Consider the following 19,684-nt stretch of genomic DNA (forward strand, 5'->3'; position numbering starts at 1 on the left):
AATCTCCTTAGACAAAGTTCTTCGTTCTTTGCATGAGGACCCATACAATTCAAAAACTTGTTGTCATGTTCTAAAATATCTCCTTTCCATCCACCATATAGGGAGTGGAGGTAAGAGCTTCATACTTCTCTAGGCATGGATTATTGAGCAACTTAGTTTGATATGGTGACTTACGGACAAAATGATAGGGCATCTTTTGGAAGTTTGTCTCTTTCTCTTTCTAGCAGCATAATGAGATCAAAGAGAGTGGCGAACTGCTAAGAAGAGGTGTTTTGTACACTAGATGGAGAATCTCCAGTTGTTGACCTCTTCTCTTTTTGATCAAATTATTATGGTTGCTTTTGCGGATTACGAGCTTTCTTCAAGGGGCTTAGATGACTAAGGCTGTTATTGCTAGAATTTAGTGTCAGGTATGGCTATGGTATAGACTGTTATTGCTAAAATTCAGCATCAAGTATGGTTGGATAGTGTAGACTGATACTGCTAGAGTTCAACATTAGGTGCAGCTGTGGTGCAGACTATTACTTCTAGAATTCAGCATCAGGTATGACTAGATAGTGCAGGTTGTTACCGTTGGAGTTTAGCATTAGGTGCAGCTATGTGGTGCAAACTGTTACTGTTGGAATTCAACATCGAGTTTGGCTAGATAGTGCAGACTGTTACTGCTAGAGTTCAGCATCAGGTGTAGCAAGGTGCATATTGTTATTGTTAGAATTCAGCATCAGGTACGGCTGGATAATGCAGACTGTTACTGCTGGAGTTCAACATCAGGTGCAGCAAGGTGTAGATTGTTACTATTGGAGTTCAGCATTAGATACAGCTAGATAGTGCAGACGGTTACTGCTAGAATTCAACATTAGGTACAGCTGGATAATGCATATTGTTATTGCTAGAGATCAGCATTTGGTGCAACTGGGCAGTGAAGGCTGCTACTTTTGAAATTTGGCATCAAGTGCAACTATGGAGTGCTACTGCTAGACTACTGATATTTTGAGTTCCTTATTGCTGGATGTTTCGCAACTTAGGAGGCATGAAAATTCTTCATTTGTAGTGGACTCCCCAATTGAGTCGCTAGAATGTTGGGGGCGTTTCTTTCATTGCTCACATTATATTTGGGAAGTTAAGACTGGGACTCAACTTTAGGCTTAGAACATGGCCCAAAGGCTATCGGTGAAGTGTGACAGGCCCATTTTACTCAATGTACAACAGTAGTCTAGCAGTAGATGTCTGGAAAATTAATAAATGTATTTGCATGGTAAAAATTATGCATTTCTTCCATAGTTGGTTAATATAAAAGTGTGCCCGTTATAACAAATATATAAGAGGAAAAATGGTCCAATAGTGAATATGACAGACCTCTAGCGGTAAGTTTGATTAGTCAATAAATGTGTTCACATGATAAAATATCATATAGTTTCTTTATTATTATCAAGTCAACATAAAGGAACACTTCCATAGTATCCAAGACATTATGGCTTTTATCATAATAACAATAAACAAGGATTAAAGGCTTCATAATTACAAGTAAAAGAGGAAAAAATATGATGGAATTAAGGGAGAAAGAGAGTGTCCATCTAGTGTAGCAGATGTTTAAACAAGATCTCCATATGCCATATCATGCCCATAATGATGAATATATGTGTATAGTAAGTGATGGGAATGACTTTATGGAAAGTATGAGTGAATATATGGAAATATGGAAGAGAGATGAAGTGGTGTTTAGCCATTTTTTTGTATGGTGTAAAGAGGGGCTGTTTATGACTATTTTCAGGTGCTGGGATTTTCTGAGAAGATGGAATGTGATGTTTATGGGTAAGTGTATATGAGCATTTATGGACTAAAGGCTAGTTTCTGAAATAAGGGACAAACTTATGGGCTAAAAATAGCATGATGGGTGAGGAATTTTTATGATAAGGGATTGATTAGCAAAATATAAAAAGGACTAGGTCTGACAGCAAAAAAACCCTAGAATATCGTTTCTAGGATTTGGCCCAAAATGGTGAGACTTGCTTTTTGGGTGTTTTGCTTATTTAGGTAATGTAGCTAGAGGCTAAGATGCTCCTATTCTAGGGTTTTTTTTCATGGACAGCGATCGGAATCTCTTATTGAATGCGAACCGCAATTTGTATCACAATTAATACATCCTAGTGTTTTTTTTTTTTTTTTTTTTTATCATAAATTTAATTAATGGGACCCACAATTATGCGAGAGGTGAGAGTACACATTTATAGTACTCTTAGAGTACTCAATAATTACCCATGGTAATACATCTTGATAAATTCCATAATTAATATTATTTATTAGTATTTCATTGCACTACAAGGAGGAGTCAAACCATATGCAAATCTTGGCTAGGCAACCAATTCAAGCCACACAGCCACAAAACAAAGTCAATTAATCTCTTGTTATAATTAATTATCAATATATCTATATCTATATATATATATATATATATTTCTTATTATAATTGGGTGACATGTAAGGACTCTATTAAACATGTCAACAATTCTCATTGAGTGATGCTAGGAATGTACTTTTCCCACACTCAAATTCACACCAGGTTTATGTGTAACTTCTGATTGGATTTCAACACTGTCACACTGGTCCACCATTTGTACTAGAAAAAGTTGATATCCAATCAAGAGTTGACACATAAGCACAGTGCGTGAATTTGGGTGTGGGTGTCTCTAACATTACTCTCATAATGAGTAGTATCATAGTAAGAGCAACGTCAAAACATGTTTAAAACTAGTATAGACTCAATTAATACATACTGTTGGGTTATAGATTGACCCCGGTTAATTAATTCAATTACCCAAACTGATTAATTAGGTCAAATTACATGCAAATTGTGGAGGCATACAAAATTCACCAATAAACTAAAGTGCAGCAGAAATTAAATTGACATGGTGATTTATTGACAAATGGGGAAAACCTCTTATAAGGTAAAACCCCTACTGGGTGAGTTTCAAGTCACTACTTCCAAAAATCTACTAATCAATAATCAAATGATAAGTATAAGAAATCTTATTACTACCTAGGTCTATCGCAAAATATCAAACTACAATTGAACCTTCATCTGAATACCCAAATGTACTTGATATTATAGAGAATTCTTCCTTTGCATGGATCCTAATATGTGTCTAACTTCCCAACAAATGATGTTTGTTGTTGGATGCAAAGTTCTTCACTTCAAAGGATGTTGAAGATGTGGAAGTACTTAGTTACAAAACCCTAAAGCGGATAAGAACGCAGTACCTTCTCCAAGAATATATGAATTCTCTTATTTGAGTCTTTGTGTCTTTGATGACTTTAAAAAATTTTACATCCTCTAAGAGTTTAGTGAACAAAACTCTAGCAATCCAAGTCATCATCGATCAAAATTCTTAATTGAGAATTCTAGATCTGCATAGCTCGATAAATCGAGAGGTGTTGAGCTTGTGTCAAGAATTCTTCATTAAGTCTCGATAGATGCTTGTGTTGAGACTAGTATCAAGCTTCACTATTTTAGCTTTTCTTCACTTGTTTCTTGGATCAATCTTCATGTTTTCAATGATATAACTTGTTTTGACTAATCAAAACACTTCTTGATATCCTAAACACATTTTAGATTTACCCAGTTACAAGCAAAGTGAATTTTGTCAAAGGATACATAGTAAATATGACCCTAACACATTGTAAAATTTGGAAAGGCCAAAATGAAACTTACCATAAAATTTAAGGACCAAAAGTATTGTTGGTGCAATCCAATAAAAAAATTACAAAAAAAAAAAAAAAAAATCTATTTAAAGAATCTCAACACAATTGGACAGAGGATCAAATTCTCATACCTCTTTCCTTCATCTTCCCTTGTACGCATGTGGCCCATTTTTTTCTTACATTATACTTAAGCCCATTAAATTTCCACACTTATAAATCAATAAAGAGCCTCTATCCTTATCAAGGTGAGATTTCAAATTTGATCACACACTAACTCCTCCTTTGCCGTTTTAAACTTCCATATCTTTTTAATAAATTTGCCAACAAATCCTATGTGATATGCTATTATTGATGGATAAAAAAGTTATGTTAATGATAGGCTCAGATTATAACTAATAACAGTCTGGCATCTAAGATTTGTTGTACAACTATTGTAGACATAATATACTAAAATCCCTCTAACTACATCTACAAGAAAAAAGTCTACTAGCAAGGATAAAATGCCCTCGCAGAAATTCAAATATCGTCGCAAAAGGTTATTAGTGAGGGCATATGGCCCTTGAAGGCCATCGTATTTGCTCTTGTTACTAAAAGAGATTTTACGACCATACCTTCGCAAATATATAATTTACGAGAGCAATCTACCGTTGTTATTGAACAAATTTGCCCTCACAAATATATTACCAAACGACGAAAAAAGTCGAAGACTTATTTTTAGCAAGGGAAAGCAATCGCCATTAATAACTATTTGTGAGAACTTTCATACCTCAATTAATTATTTGCGAATTCTAAATTGACGACATACTTTTTAGGGACAAATAGTGTCATCACTAAAATTTATTTGTGAGGGCTTTTGACCTCTCACAATTAGCTAGAAATAATAATGATGACGTTAAGCTGTCATTTAAAACGTTTTTGCAAGGGCTTAAGTGGCATCGCTATTCTATAAATTGCGAGGGACTTTGTTGACACTATAAAGTTATTTATGACCAAATTTTTATGTTAGTGATAATATTTTAAATATTTTATTATTTATTTATTTATTTATTTTTAGTTTATTTTATATCATTTTTGTTTAACTATCCTGTTACAATAGTACAATGATTACTAAAAATTGATCCATTGAAATATAAAAATTCTTGTAAGTTCAAACTTTAAAATATAGAATACACAAAGAAATCCTAAAATTAAACCATGACATAAAAATATTGTTTTAAACAACTAGAATTATGAAAAGATCTATATTAGTTTTCCTCTAGGTCACCCTCCAAGTTGCTTTTGACCTCCATGTTAATGTTTGAGTTGTCCTCTTCTTCTCTGCCAGCACCATCCTTAAAATAAATAAATAAATAAAAAGGCATTAAACATGAGTTAAAATGAAACAATTAAAGTGAATTTGTATTAGTATCAATGCTTCAATAAATAAGTACACATATTACTATATCAAATATAATCATATAATATATCACAAACAATAGTAATAACTTTTTTTTTTAATTTAACAATAATAATAACTTAATTTGATTACTTAAACCACTATCAAAATTAAATATAAATTAAAATAATATAACAATTGTGAAAAATGTAAACCACAAATAATGGTTAGAGAGAGTGCAAGAGAGATAGAGAGAATTTATGAAATGTATTTCAATTATACTCACTCCTCATTCTCCATTCATCCATCTACCCACCATCTTTTTTCAAAAGGGTGTAGGAATGAAAGAAGGACCATTCTGTCAAATGAGAAGCACGATTAGAATTTTCAAGATATAAAATCATTTGTACATGCACAAGTTTTATGAAAATGATAGTACTCTTTAATCTAAGATGCATTGAATCATTTACCTATTAGGTTAGCTGCCTCACTTGTTTGCAATAACCGCTATTTTATCTATGGTTTTCCTTTACTAATTATTCACTAATTATGCAATACCTCCCTCCCCCAAAAACTTCTCATAAGTGCAATTTATCCTAAGAATGGATCATTCAAACTAGTGCTTGTATTGGACAAATGAACTTCCACTTATTTTTTAGTTTCTTTTCATCTAATATTCAGAAATTTGACCAAATTTTCACAAAAAGCTCAATCTCGGTCACGGTACACATCTTTATTAAATGGGCAAAAATATAGTATTAAACCCAAAAAAAAAAAAAAAAAAAAAGTTAGCATATAGATATAGCTCTGTCATATTCATGTTCAGCACCATCCTAAAGCCATTAACTAATTAGCGTCCACAAATCTCTTAATTTATTTATTTTTGACTCTCGGGTAATTTTTACAAACATTTGGCATGCATACTCTGCCTCTATGGAAACAACAAAAAAGACATTAGCAAAAGACCCTTGTAGAACCAATTTGATTACTAAGATGAAACATAGAACCAAAAGTAGTATGGTATTATAGTAAAGAGTAACAAACAAAGAGGGGTTGATAAGGTTACCTAGATGAAGAAAGATTATTGAGTTTGGCAGTGGCAACCTCGTGGGTTCTTAGTTCTTTGATGAGCCCCACTCCGATGCTATACAAGCCTATTATTATACTAATATATAAAATTAGTAGAACAGTAGAGTGCCAATCAATGGTAACATTGGTGTTAGGACATATATGTTTTAACTTGTTTAAGAACATATGTCACTTAGTTATGTAAATTGGCTAATCCTTTGACAAAACGCACTCTGCTTGTAATTGGGTAGTTCTAGGTATTTTTAATACTTCAAGAAACAATGTTTCAAGGTCAAGTGTTGAAGTCATCAAGTTTGTCCAAGAGAAAGCAAGTTGAAGTGCAGAATTTATAAATCTCGACACCGCTCGACAGCTACCTCGACACCTGCTATCTGTCGAGATTTAAAAAGTCAGATTTCCAATCTGATTTTCTTGGGATCCGTGAATATGTTTTTGGGCCTTCTTTTCTTCTAACCCTAAACATATAAAATGATTATTTTAAGAGCCGTTTTGGGTGACACAAGTTGCGTGATCATTGAGCAATCTCTGTTTAAGCAAATTGTGATCAACAGACGAAGTTCTTAACCTACTTCATCTTCCATCAAGAAGTTGCTGTGTATTTGCACCATAGGGTTTTGTAACCAAGCATCTTCCTACTATTCATCATAAAGGATGATCTGAAGAACTTTGCAGCCAACCATTCTTCCTTAGTTGGTGTTCTGAAGTCGCGTACTTGGATCCGCGCATTGGTTAGTCACGTACTTAGGAGCCGTACATCAAAGGTGGAGACTGTCACTACAAATCAAGTCAATTGGGTATTGGGGTAAGAGTTCAACTGTAGGTTGGTAAGGTACTTGGGATTCCTTTACTTGTAACCGCTTGATTTGATAATAGTGGAGTTTCGGGAGTGGTGACCTGAAAATCACCCGGTGGGGTTTTTGCCATTAGGGTTTTTCCCATTCGTAAACAAATCACCGTGTTATTTATTTTCCACTGCATATTTAGTTGATTGGTGATTTGTTTGTGCTTCCATAAAAATTGCATGATTAATTGATTAATTAATTACTTGGCTAAATTAATTAATTAGGGTTAATCACAAGGGGTCATTCAGATTGTGACCTATCAATAGGCTTGTCCATGGGTTTAATAAGAAAAGAAACTCAGCATAATAAAAAATAACTCACAAAATTCACAACATATTCTGCATCTATAGTTTCAAATACCGAACCAATTTTAGAGAGCTGTAAGTAAATTCTACCTCATTGAATTCAACACTCCCACACAATTTATCATCCAATTTGTACCTCAAGTTGTGATCATATAGAATTGAAACTGTCTTAAAATCACCTTGGTTCTTCAAAAGCGCCATAAGAGAGAGCCTTCAATCATAGTCCACATCAACTCCTCTTTGCTTCAAGAATTCTTTGGCCTCTGCAATGTCCTGTGCAAAAAGAATTTACAATGGTTATGCAAACCGGAACTTCCTAGAACAGATTTAACCCAATGGTTATGCAAACTAGAAATCCTAACCATCACTTTGTTGCCTTATCCTCTGACCAAAAATTCTAACAATGCTAGAGATCCACAGTTTAAGTAATGTAAAATCCTAAGCTTGACACACTTATGTTCCACAACATGGTGATCCAAAACACTTTCGAGTCACTTATAAGTCAATAAGTAAGCCAATTAAGTATCAGGGAAACATAACAGAACAAAAACCAGGGCAATTGAGTTGGTTCACTGCAAGGAGAAAAAGGAAACTCAACTTTGATAGCCTCTTTCAAATTGACTAAGAGAGCTTCTTCTTTTTTCACTTGAAAATGGGTAAGGAGGGGCAATTGCCTCCTTTACCTCTCCAAAAAGGCTTATCCTTCCCCAAAAAGAAGAATCCTCTTCCCCCCAATATCAACTCTCTTTTTTTTCCTCAATTATTTCCACAATTTTGTAATAGCTCTTTTAGGATTTTTACAATAAACATAGATTTTGAATAATTGGAAACATCAGCCAATACAAAAAGAGAAAATGCTGAATACTATTTAAATGGAAAAAAATGATTTTGTTGATGAGTATTGTAACTTCTGTGCCATGTGATTCTGTGAACAGACAAGAGTTTGACATTATAGATAAAATTAAATAGGTAGGTTAAATTAGATCAGATTTTTTGCTAAGTAAAAACTAGAAATTAACAATTAGATTACATTTAAGATTTTAATGCATATTACTCAAAAAAAAAAAAAAATTATTCTAATGCAAATCTTCCACAGTTCCACTATTTAATCTAGCTCTTAACACATGCAGTGTATATACACAAATAAAATTTCCTTAGACAATCAAAGAAAAAACAACTAGCCAATTACAAGAAAAAATCATCATTGAAAACAATATAAGGGTTTTCTTAATATATAATGGAATTATATCATAGTAAATACTATTAACACATCCGTATCCACACTGCCGACCATGATTTGCTTAACCAGTCCAAAGAAAAGAACATGGTTGGAAAGTACGCCTTGGATTTTATGGTCTGATAATCACAGCATCGGCATTCAAAGCAAAGCATATTCAAATACAACAAGACCCTCTAGGAACTTAATATCCATTGGTGGGGACTGTATAAATCGAAAGTCAAGTACATACAGTGATATTTCAGATAATATGCCCAAAGAAAGGTGGAAATCATCTAACTATATAGATGACCAAAAAAAAGAATACCTTTAGAAAAGAAAAGAAGAAGAACTTACAGTGAGTGTGGGATTGAGAGATGATGTACTGAAGAAGACCAGATTGGTGGCAGTGGGTGGTGGCTGAGGTGAGAGAGAGTAGATCTATGGCGACAGCGGCTACAGCTAGGGCGATGGAGGTGACGGCGGCTAGGGCTAGGGAGGTGGCTAGGGGCGGCAGAGATGTGAGAGAGAGAGCTCAACAATGGTGAGAGAGAGCTCCGCATGGTGAAAATGAAAACGGGTTAGAGAGAAAAAAGAAAAAGAAAAAAAAAGAAAATGGAGTTGGATGGGAAAGGAAAAATGGGTTTTTAACTTTTAAGAGCTTGAGAAGGGGGAGCCGAATGAAAAGAAAGAAAAAAAAAATTAAAGAAAAAAGCTTTGGGCGAAAAAAAAAAAAAAAAAAAAAGGTTGGAAATGAAAAAAGAAAAAGTTTAGCTACAAAATTAATTGTAGACTTAGGCTACAAATTTACTCAATATCTTCTTATTGGAGGTGAATTTTGACAAATCCACCATTGAATTGCATCTTCTTCTTATATCATCTATGTTTGTAAAATTTCAAAAAAATTAAAGATCAATAGTTATGTCATCAATAAATTTTTAAATTGTAAGTTTTTGTAATTTAAAATTATGCATAAAATATAAGATTATAAATTATATAGTAAATGATATCTGATTGATACAAAATTGACATATGCATTAAGAGCGTAAAGAACATGTAATTCAACGTTAAATTTTCAAAATATGTAGTAATATTTTTTTATTGAGTGAGTTTATAGTCTAAGGCTACAACCAATTTTGTAGCTAAACTTTGTCCAATGAAGAATAGGGGGAATTTTGTGCGGCAATAAAAATATGGGGTGAAGCATATAACGATGTTGTATGAACATGTCTATGCAATACATAGATTAATTAATAAAATAAAAATGAAATAAATTAGATACAATTCACACATTTGAATAATTGGCCAAAAATAGATAATTAAAAATATTAATTATCTTAAGTCACATGTTAAAAGAAAAATATATAATTTCCACAATGAGCTAAGAAAAATATGTAATCCCTACAATGAGCTAAATCATATACAGTAAATTAAAATTTTTAAATTTAAGGGCTCTTGGCATTTGATTTGAGGAGAACTCGTTTCATAATAGGTCTACTATTAAACCACCCAATAATGTATTACTGAATTCATATTTTGAAAATTCAACCATTGGATTACATGTTCTCTATGGTTTTAACATGCATGCCAATTTTTGTGCCAATCGGATGTAATTTACCATTTGATCTATAAACTCATCTTTTATGCATTATTTTAAACTACTAAAACTTGAATCTAGACAATTGATTGATGACATCACTATTGATATTTGATCATCTTGAAATTTTGTAAACATTAAAAATATATGAAGATAATGTAATCTAACGGTAGATTTGTCAAAATTTCACATCGAATTAAGAAATATAGAGTTGGATTCAAGTTACACCTGACGTAATTCTAAAAAATATTACACCACATAATAACTTATTATTGAATTTATATTTTGAAAATCTAACCGTTGAATTACATGTTCTATATGATCTTAACATGCATGCCAAGTTTCATGCCAATCGAATATATTTCACCATTTGATCTATAAACTCATCTTTTATGCATTATTTTAAACTAGGAGAAATTGCAATTTACCCACCTGTGATTTGGCCCGTTTTAACAATGCCCACCCGTGGTTTGAAATTTGTCACTTAACCCACCTGAGGTGACCTCTGTTAGACCTCCGTTACCCACCTCAGCCCTTTTTGTTTAAAAATCCCCTTTACTATATAAGCCAAAAATTAGAATCCAATTAAAACACAATTAGAACCCTAAGGACTGAGCTCTCTTCCTCTCCCTACCTTCGAACCCTAAAAAATCCCATTAGCCTTAATCCCTTTCCCTCTGTACTCCGATTGCCAAAGTGAAATCCTTCCCCGAACACTTGCAAGCAAGGAGGAGTGCTGAAGTTTGAGTTTTCCTCTNGATACTATGTATGATATTAAGTGTGACATTATGCATGACTTAATATTGTGTTAAATAAATTTGTTTTGTTATTATTATCTGAAATAATTGTAATATGAATATTCGGACATTATCACATAGTCCATGAGATGCATAGTATGTGATTTAGTTACAGAAAATATAAGTCACAAGTTATTTGTAAACTCAGAACTATAGTTTGTAGTCGGTGATGAAATTGGGCATTTCATCTGCAAAAACTATAACATATCAACTATGATGATTTATCTTGATCATGGAAATGGAGACTTCTAATTGATGTGTTGATATGTTTTGAGAGTTAAGACATATTGAATTGGACCGCTGCGAGATTTATTATTCTCCTAAGGACTGTCACATGAATAATAAATCTCACGACTTATATTTGCATGAACTCTTAATCTTGAGAAAATAATGGACTTGATCATGAAGTATAGGTAACTTTGATATATCAGGAGTGATATCTAAAGTAACGGTCAAAGCCTCAGTATGTTGGGTAGCCACATTTAGTGTTGATGGAACATATATTCTCAAGATGGAATTTATAGTCTCTTAACGGAGATATAAAATATTCCCTTGAGATAAGTTTAATAGGTTTGTTATTCAAAGAGTTAGGCCTAACCACTTTGGTAAGAAATTACTAAAGTATATATTTATGAAATTGGATTTCATAAATATATAATGAATAACTTAAAAGGATTAAACCATGTACTCAAGGATTAAGATGTAGTAATCTACAAAGTGGTAGTCCACATTTATAACTTTGTATTACTACGAATATTTTATGAAGGGGTTTGCATGTACAATAAAGTCTTGGGATATAATTTGTAGATAAGACCTAGAGTGCAACTATATTTATATAGTGATATTAAATATAGTTAATGGTAACTTTGGACTTATCAAGAGTTGACAGAAAAGCCCAAGGCCCATTGGAGCTTGTGTCTTATTGATCCCTTTTGGTCCCACTCCAAGCCACACACTTAAGCCCAATTGGAAAGGCCCAAAAGGCCAGTCCAATTAGATAATTGGTTAGATACAAAAGGAAAAACGTACAGAATTTTTAGAGAGAGAAAAATATCATTGTAAAATGGTGTGTATGTGAGTGTGAGTCACTCTTTAATTCTCCTTTTGTAACTGATTGAGAGTCCACACTTCTTGGGCGTCAGTGGAATTGGAGTGAAGATTAAAAGTATTCTCAAGTGCTTCGATCTTTGTTTTGAAATTCATCACTTCAAGGTACACTCTCTTATACTCGAATTTTGAAATTTACATAGTGCATGTTATAGATTAAGAATGAAGTAATTCCGTTAATTTTCCACTGCGTACATGCTTATTTCCATCAGCAACCACCAAGGAGGTTTGCAAGGCAGCCAGCCAGCTAACCAGGCAACCAATGAGCAAGCAAGGCAATCAACAAGTTTAGCAAACAAGAAGGCCAAGGCCAACCAGTCAACCAAAGCAGCAGACAACCAATAAATTAACAAGTGGGGTAGCTAGCCATTCAACAAGAAAGCCAACCACCCATCAAGCAAGTCAACTAGTCAACTAGTCACAAAAGCAACCACTGAGGCAGCCAACAGGCAAACCCTACACACAGCCAGCCCAAACATCTATTTTAGCTTCAAGCAGACCACCACCATCTGCAGCAGATTCAAGTAGACCACCACCAAGTAAAGTACCCACTGCTCAATGGTTCTCATGCAGCCAACCTATCTCTCATACTCCTAAGGAAAGATGGGACACAAGAAAACCTCTATCTCAGGTATATACACAAACACAAACACCACCCTTTATACTTACATAATTAGATCTTGATATGGAGTTTCTATGTATTTTACAGCCTCGAAAGGGGTTGGTACCACCAAGGGTCATTGGGAAAGGAGGTGGATTAAGAGCTGAGACATCTGGTGCAATGTTCTCAACAGGCAAAGGCAAAGGCAAGGACAAGGGCAAGGGCAAGGTCTTTAGGAAATGAAGATTGGAGAATGTGCAAGCAAAAACTTTACATTACTTTTTTTGTTATTATGGCAAAGACAAGGGCAAGGTCTGATAGTGGCATGTCACCATTTCTTTTTTTTTCTTTTTTTGTTATTGTGCAGAACTTTATACTGTAAAGTTATTTTGTTGTTGTCTTAGTGGGGACAAAACAACCTATTATGTAGATGAAATTTGGTAGTGTGTAGCCATTATTGTTTGGTGGAGTTCACTTGTTTTGAACAATGCTTATTATATATGTATGAAATGGTACTCTTGCTTAGATGAAACTTGGCAGTGTTATATATGTATGGTAGTATTATATATAGTGTTTAGCCATTAATATTTGGCAGTATTATATATGTATAGAATGGTCTTACTTTAAAACACACTTCTTTATGCTTCTTCAATTGATGTAAACAGAATCTTGTGGGGTGCATGTCCTTGCCTGCCTAATTGATGTACAACATACACAATCTTTATAAAGAATAACAGATTGCATACCTTATTCAAATTACAATATCACATTACATAAACAAGACAGCATTACATAAACAAGAACAAATTACATAAAGAAGAACACATCACATAAAGAACACATTGCATACTATATTCAAATAAACAACAACATTACATAGTGCCAAAAATATATGGAATGCACTTGTTAAAAGTGGTAGTACCCAAAATTATACAATAACTACAACAACTTGCCTTCAAGGCAGACACAATGGATTTGTTCCAAATTCTTCCATCCTACCAGAAAACGCATAAAAAATAGCAAAAAACCCCCATGACACAAGAAGTGCAAATTTGTACTTTTGTAACTTCTCTTTAGCTATCCTCTCTCTCACCCTAGCTTTTTCTTCCCTTCGCTTGGCTTTGTTTTCCCTCTCAATAGCTGATGTTTCCCTATTACTAGCCTCCTTTTCCTTTTCCTCTGTAACTCTTGCTTGATTCTTGTACATACTAAATCTTGCAAGGACAATGGGTGTAACTTCAGATCCACGCTTACAGGTTTTGCCATCCAATTACCTAAAGTATTTACAAGTAGGTTCATCATCCTGCAAACAAAATCAAATTAAGGTTATTCATAAAGCCAACAAAACCAAAAAACCAACAAAACCAGAAAAAAGTAATAATTAAAAAAAAAAAAAATGAAACCTAACTATTACTCACCACATCATAGTAGCTACACCCATAAAACCTTCTCCCAAAATTAATCAAAGTCAAAACAATGCGTAGCAGACAATGGTCAGCAAAGCATGAATGGTGACTAGAACCGGAGTAATAGCTTGAAGAAGACATGTTCAGATTTCACTTTGGCAATCGGAGTACAGAGGGAAAGGGATTTATGAGGGTTCGAAGGTAGGGAAAGGGAGAGAGCTTGGTCCTTTAGGGTTCTAATTGCGTTTTAATTGGGTTCTAATTTTTGGCTTATATAGTAAATGAGATTTTCTAATGGAAATGGCAAATATAGGTAACGGGGGTCTAACAGAGGCCACCTCAAGTGAGTTAAGTGACAAATTTCAAAACACGGGTGGGCATTGTTAAAACGGGTCAAACCATAGGTGGGTAAGTTGCAATTTCCCCTTATTATTATTTTATTTAGGATTATTTTTCTTTATTATTTGGTTTAAAGGGGCTTTAAAATGCCACAAACCCTAAACCTAATTTGATACTCTAGTGGTTTGACTACTCCTTCTATGGTTGCTTCTTTCTCTTTGGTAATTTTTTTTTTCTATGATTTTTCAACGAAAAATATTGTTGTTAATTTATTGACTTCTAGGAACATTAGGCCACTGTTAGCAAAGTCCAAGTTTTGCTTTCACCCTAGAGTTGCCATAGTCAATGCAAGACTAAAGCAGCCACTGTCATCTAAATAATAAATCACTGACACGTTTTGCATGTTTAGTTAGGTTATGAGTATAAGAAAAAATAACAGAAGTGAAAGAATCAATATACAATTTAGCATCATAAATAAGGAGACCAAAAGATGCTGAGTATTCATCGTCACTCTTTAGAGCTTCAATCACCCTCAAGGTTGATGGAATATAATATGTTGGGAAATTTAGACCCCGGTTGATAGAATTAACAAGTTTTAAACCCAAGTTGTTAATTAGATTTATTACGAATAAACTTTGTTAAAACAAATAAACATCAATATCATATCAAAATCATGCAGCGGAAATAATAAATAAGACAAGATATGATGACCCAGGAAAACTAATGAAACCAACCAGTTTCACAGTAAAAAACCTGAGGGGAAACCTTCCCAAAAAGCAATCCACTATAGTAAAGAGAAGTTTCAGATCTAGTACAAAACTTTTGTCCCTAGACTTTACAATCCCCGTAGATGAACTCACAGCAGAAACCTTCTACCGCTTCAGAACCTCTGAACTCTTCAATATATGAACGCCACCCTTTGATGTTGCACGGATCCCAATACGTGACTCACTCTTTTGCACGAATCCCAGTACGTGACTCACTTACCAACTTAAAGAAGAAGAATGTTGGCTGCAAAGTTCTTCACTTCATCAATAATGAAGATCAAGAAGCACTTGGTTACAAAACTCTAAGGCGTAAAGACGCAGTAGCTTCTTTCAGAGAGAATAAGGCATCAATCACCTTTTGCATATGTTCACCTTGTATTCTCTTATGTGACGGCCTCTAAAATAAGCCTTCTATAGGTCTAGGATTGTGAGAAAAAAAACCCTACTCAAATACATAAGCCTGGCCCAAAAATCAAAATCTTATTTTTTGTAACCTCGACAGATAGCAGCTATCGAGCAAGTGTCGAGGTTTAATGAATCTCAACAGATACAGCTATCGAGGAGGTGTCGAGAAGGTGTCGAGGGGACAGAAACTTTCTCGATCGATCGACTAGCTATCGAGAAGCTATCGAGATTGCGATAAGAATCAGCTGAAGAGCTCGACAGGTAGCCAGGTGTCGAGGAGGTGTCGAGAAGCTATCGAGCTATCTATCCGCAGGTGTCAAGCTATCTGTCCAGCTTTATTGAACACCTTTTCTTCACTTGTTTCTTGGTCCAATCTTCATGGCTTTAATACTAGACTTGAACAACATGTTTCTTCAAGTATTAAACACAACTTAGATCTACCCAAATACAAGTAAAGTACGTTTTGTCAAAGGATTAGCCAACTACATAAAATATGTCCTTAACATAATATAGCCCAATATCTTGAGCGAAAGATAGAGCTTTCATTGTAGCCAAAGACTACACATTTGCTACTGAAGGAGGAAGCTAAAACGAAGCCAAGATTATCGGGATATTTGCCATCTAGCATAATCTTCAGAGACTATTTTGTTAGTAAGCACGGTTTTGAAATCGTTTAGGAAACTAGTATCTCAAGTTCGTGAAGCTCGAGTTCGGTGACAAACTCGAGCCCCAAAGACTCAAGTTCGGACTGCTAAGGTGGAACAATTTATCCATGTGGAACTTAAGTTTCTTAGACTCGAGTTCTATAAAACTAGAAGTAGAAGAACCAAATACGAAGAAGAATTGAGAAATAAGACAAATGAAGAAAGACAATCAGCAAATCCGAAGAAGAATGAAGGAAGAGGAAGACGATCTGGAGCTTCAAAGAAGAACAGAGCAAGATGATCTGGCCGAAGAAGAGCAAGACTGTCTGGTTGGAGAAGAGGAAGAAGAAGAAGAATAGATGCTAGGAAAGAAAATGGTGGAACTCGAGTCTTAAAAACTTGAGTTCTACACGGATTTTTTTACACGTCAAATGCCATCACTTGCGTTTTGAGAATTAGAAACTCGAGTTCTATCTTGGAATTCGAGTTTTAAACACTCGAGATGCTAGTTTGCTAAATGATTTTGTAAACTAGACAACTAACTAAAATATTACAAAAATAATGCTAAATGTAAAAAAAAAAAAAATTCCAAAGATTATTCCAGATGACTACCCCAATCCAATCCCTGCCTCACTAGAGTCTTTGAAGTTTGAAGAGAGCACAGCACCATCAAAGTTAACTATAAGGTGGCGTTTGGTACGGGGGAATCCACATTACTCTTGGCATCCAGATTCCTAGGAATGTGATTCCTAGGAATCACATTCCTAAGAATGTAGTTATTCCTATGTTTGGTTTATTCCTAAGAATCTTAAATAAATTATTTATTTTTCTCATTCTATCCTTAGATTTGAATGTGAACTACCAAGTCATTTAAAAAAAAGGGGTTAAAATTGTCAATTTATAAAAAATACAATTTCCTTTAAGTTTGGGAATCTAGATTCCCACCTGTTTTAAAGGGAATCCACATTCCTACTGAGAGGGGTTTAAGGATTCCCCTGGCATCTGATTCCCTCGCATGATTTGCAACCAAACATGGGAATCTTTAAACATTCCCAGGAATCCTATAACATTACCCTGTACCAAACGCCACATAAAAGCCGAACTTGGGGGGATAGGAGTTGGGAAGGATCAGGTGTTGGCTGGGTTTGCTCGACCAAAATCGTCCAGGGCTTGTTGGGCATTCGGCCATACCTGTGCAAAAGGAGATCTGACTATACCAGAGAGATCAGATCACCATTGCAAAAATTTCCAAACTCATTCCATTATCAGTGATGTACTAGTACTACTAAACTAGCTAATTAATGAACTTGGAAAACTGGGTAGATTGGCGAAAATTCCATGCGGGGTCAGTCATATCCCCAGACACACGAACAAAACCACAGAGCATGTTAAAGTAGAACATCTTTAATTGGGATGGCCTTTGCATTGCTCACAGACATCTTCCAGATTAGTCTTGACTAGGAGGGATGGCGTTCTTGGAGGCCCACCATAAAATATTTCACACTTTGCTTGGTACTTCGACAATTGCATTATTATTTTGGAAAAAGTGCTACGTCTACAATATTTTTACAACACAACATTTTTACAATAAATCATAAGTGGTTAGTTGTTTTTGGGTATTTCGTAGTCCAATTTTTGAGTCCAAATAGAAAATAGAAAATCTTGGTATAAATAGTTGATTTGTTATTTGTTGTTTCATACTGTGGGGAGTAAAAGAATCTCTGTCCAGGCCTTAGGCCCAATAATTAACTAGGCCACGGGAGCGAATTGGGCCAAGCCTTTATGCTTGAAGGAGTTCCAAAGGGCAACAAGTTGTGAAAAAGAAGAAGCTGACCCATCCTCCACACCCAAGAAAGGAGAATACCAGGGAAAACTCTTCCCGTGGAGAGAGAGGGACAAGCCTTATTTGAGGCAAAGTGCACGGATGATCCACATGTAGCTCTCCGACAGTGCCCAAAACCGCGTGAAACTTTTGAAACATGTAAGAAGGTTAAAGGTGTTTACCTCTGCATTAATGACGGGGTTTTTACCTAACCTCTACTGCATTAAATACAAGTACGACAGCCTAAACAGTACAAACAACCCTCAAAAGTCAGAGTTCCAAGATAAAGGTGGGGAGGAAACCGATAAAGTTAAAGAAAATATCTCTGAGACTCAGGTAGGCAACAAGACAGCTGTAGTGATAAGAGCAAGAATTGAAGCTATAGAAGGAAGAGGAGAGGTAAAAGGAAAGGGGAGCTGAAAAAAGAAGAAAAAGGGAAGATAGAGAAGAAAAATCAATAAGAGGGCAAGAGAGAGAGAGTAAAAATAACACCGCAGGAACATGAGAGTTATCTATTGTATTCTCCAACGTGAAATTGTAATATTTGAGTTTAGAGAAATCAATTGCTTGAGTTTCTCATTGTGGAGTGTTTTTCCCTTATTGTTTACTTATATATAGGTTGTTTGAATAGTTTGAGAGAGAATCCGTGAAGAAACTCCCCGAGGACCAGTTTTTATGTCCCCACACATACTTTGCCGCACAAGACTAAAAAGAAATCAAGTTGGTTACTTGTGTTGTTTTAGTGAGCTTTTAACTTTTTTTTATATGACTAATTGAATGGTTTGAAATATTCTTTGATGCTATTTAAATTTTTATATTTAATTTCCATATGAATTGCAGTTTATTTATTTTTTTATGCTCACACTCTAATAAAAGGTTAGTGAAAGGGATTTAGTGGTTACAAGTTAACTGCACTGGTGAAATCAAATCAATGCAGACTATGTGGACAGATGCATTTACAGTTTTTTTTATAGCATTATTCTTGAGCAATCAAATTTATGCAAAGCTTTTTTGTGCTCAACCTTATACTTTTTAGAATTTTAGGTTTTGATTTGGAATAATTAAAATTTTTTCATGAAGGATTTTCACTTGGAAATCATATTGAATTGCATATTTGAGGTTTGAAATTACAAAATTAGGCAAGGTTGACAGATTAATTTTGAAGACAAGATAAAAATTGGATTATAGTTGGTAGGCTTACATCAAATAGACTTTTTTTGAGACGGTGCTTTAAAATTCTTTTATCTAGTCTTATAGAAGGTCAATTTTTTGACGAGGAAGTATACTGCTTTGGTTTGCAGTAAATGAGTTTTCACAGCTTAAATGGTAGTTTTTTGTTTGCTTTCTATGCTAGAATATGTTTATGAACTTTGGGGTTTGTAAGAATTACTTTTGAAGTTTGTGAAAGTATTAATTTATTGTGATGGAAATTGTAATGTAGAAAAAAATTTTGAATTTATATAAGAATGTTCTAATTGGTGTCCATTGCACTTCATTCTAGAGGATATTAGGATTCATTTTGATCTTGTGATATAGTTTATATGGTTTAAATTTTAGCTTAATTTTGGATCACCTTCAAACTTCAAAGTGTACAAGAAAATGTCTAAGCCAAAATGATAAGGGCCTAGGGCTAAATTTTATTTTCCAATCTGCTTTTTTGCCTTTATAACTAG

At 34.4% G+C, this 19,684-nt stretch overlaps 1 long non-coding RNA gene across 1 annotated transcript; it reads right to left on the minus strand.

Annotated features, from left to right (window-relative positions):
• Window positions 1-7,422: 7,422 nt before the first annotated feature.
• LOC111986141 (uncharacterized) lies at window positions 7,423-9,242 on the minus strand. Its single transcript, XR_002880123.2, has 2 exons — window positions 8,884-9,242; window positions 7,423-7,583 (listed from the first exon to the last, which is right to left on the minus strand). It is a non-coding gene; the product is annotated as an uncharacterized LOC111986141 (long non-coding RNA).
• Window positions 9,243-19,684: the final 10,442 nt, after the last annotated feature.

This window comes from Quercus suber, unplaced genomic scaffold, assembly GCF_002906115.3.
Source record: "Quercus suber isolate HL8 unplaced genomic scaffold, Cork oak 2.0 scaffold_149, whole genome shotgun sequence".
In the NCBI taxonomy this organism is placed as follows: domain Eukaryota; kingdom Viridiplantae; phylum Streptophyta; class Magnoliopsida; order Fagales; family Fagaceae; genus Quercus; species Quercus suber.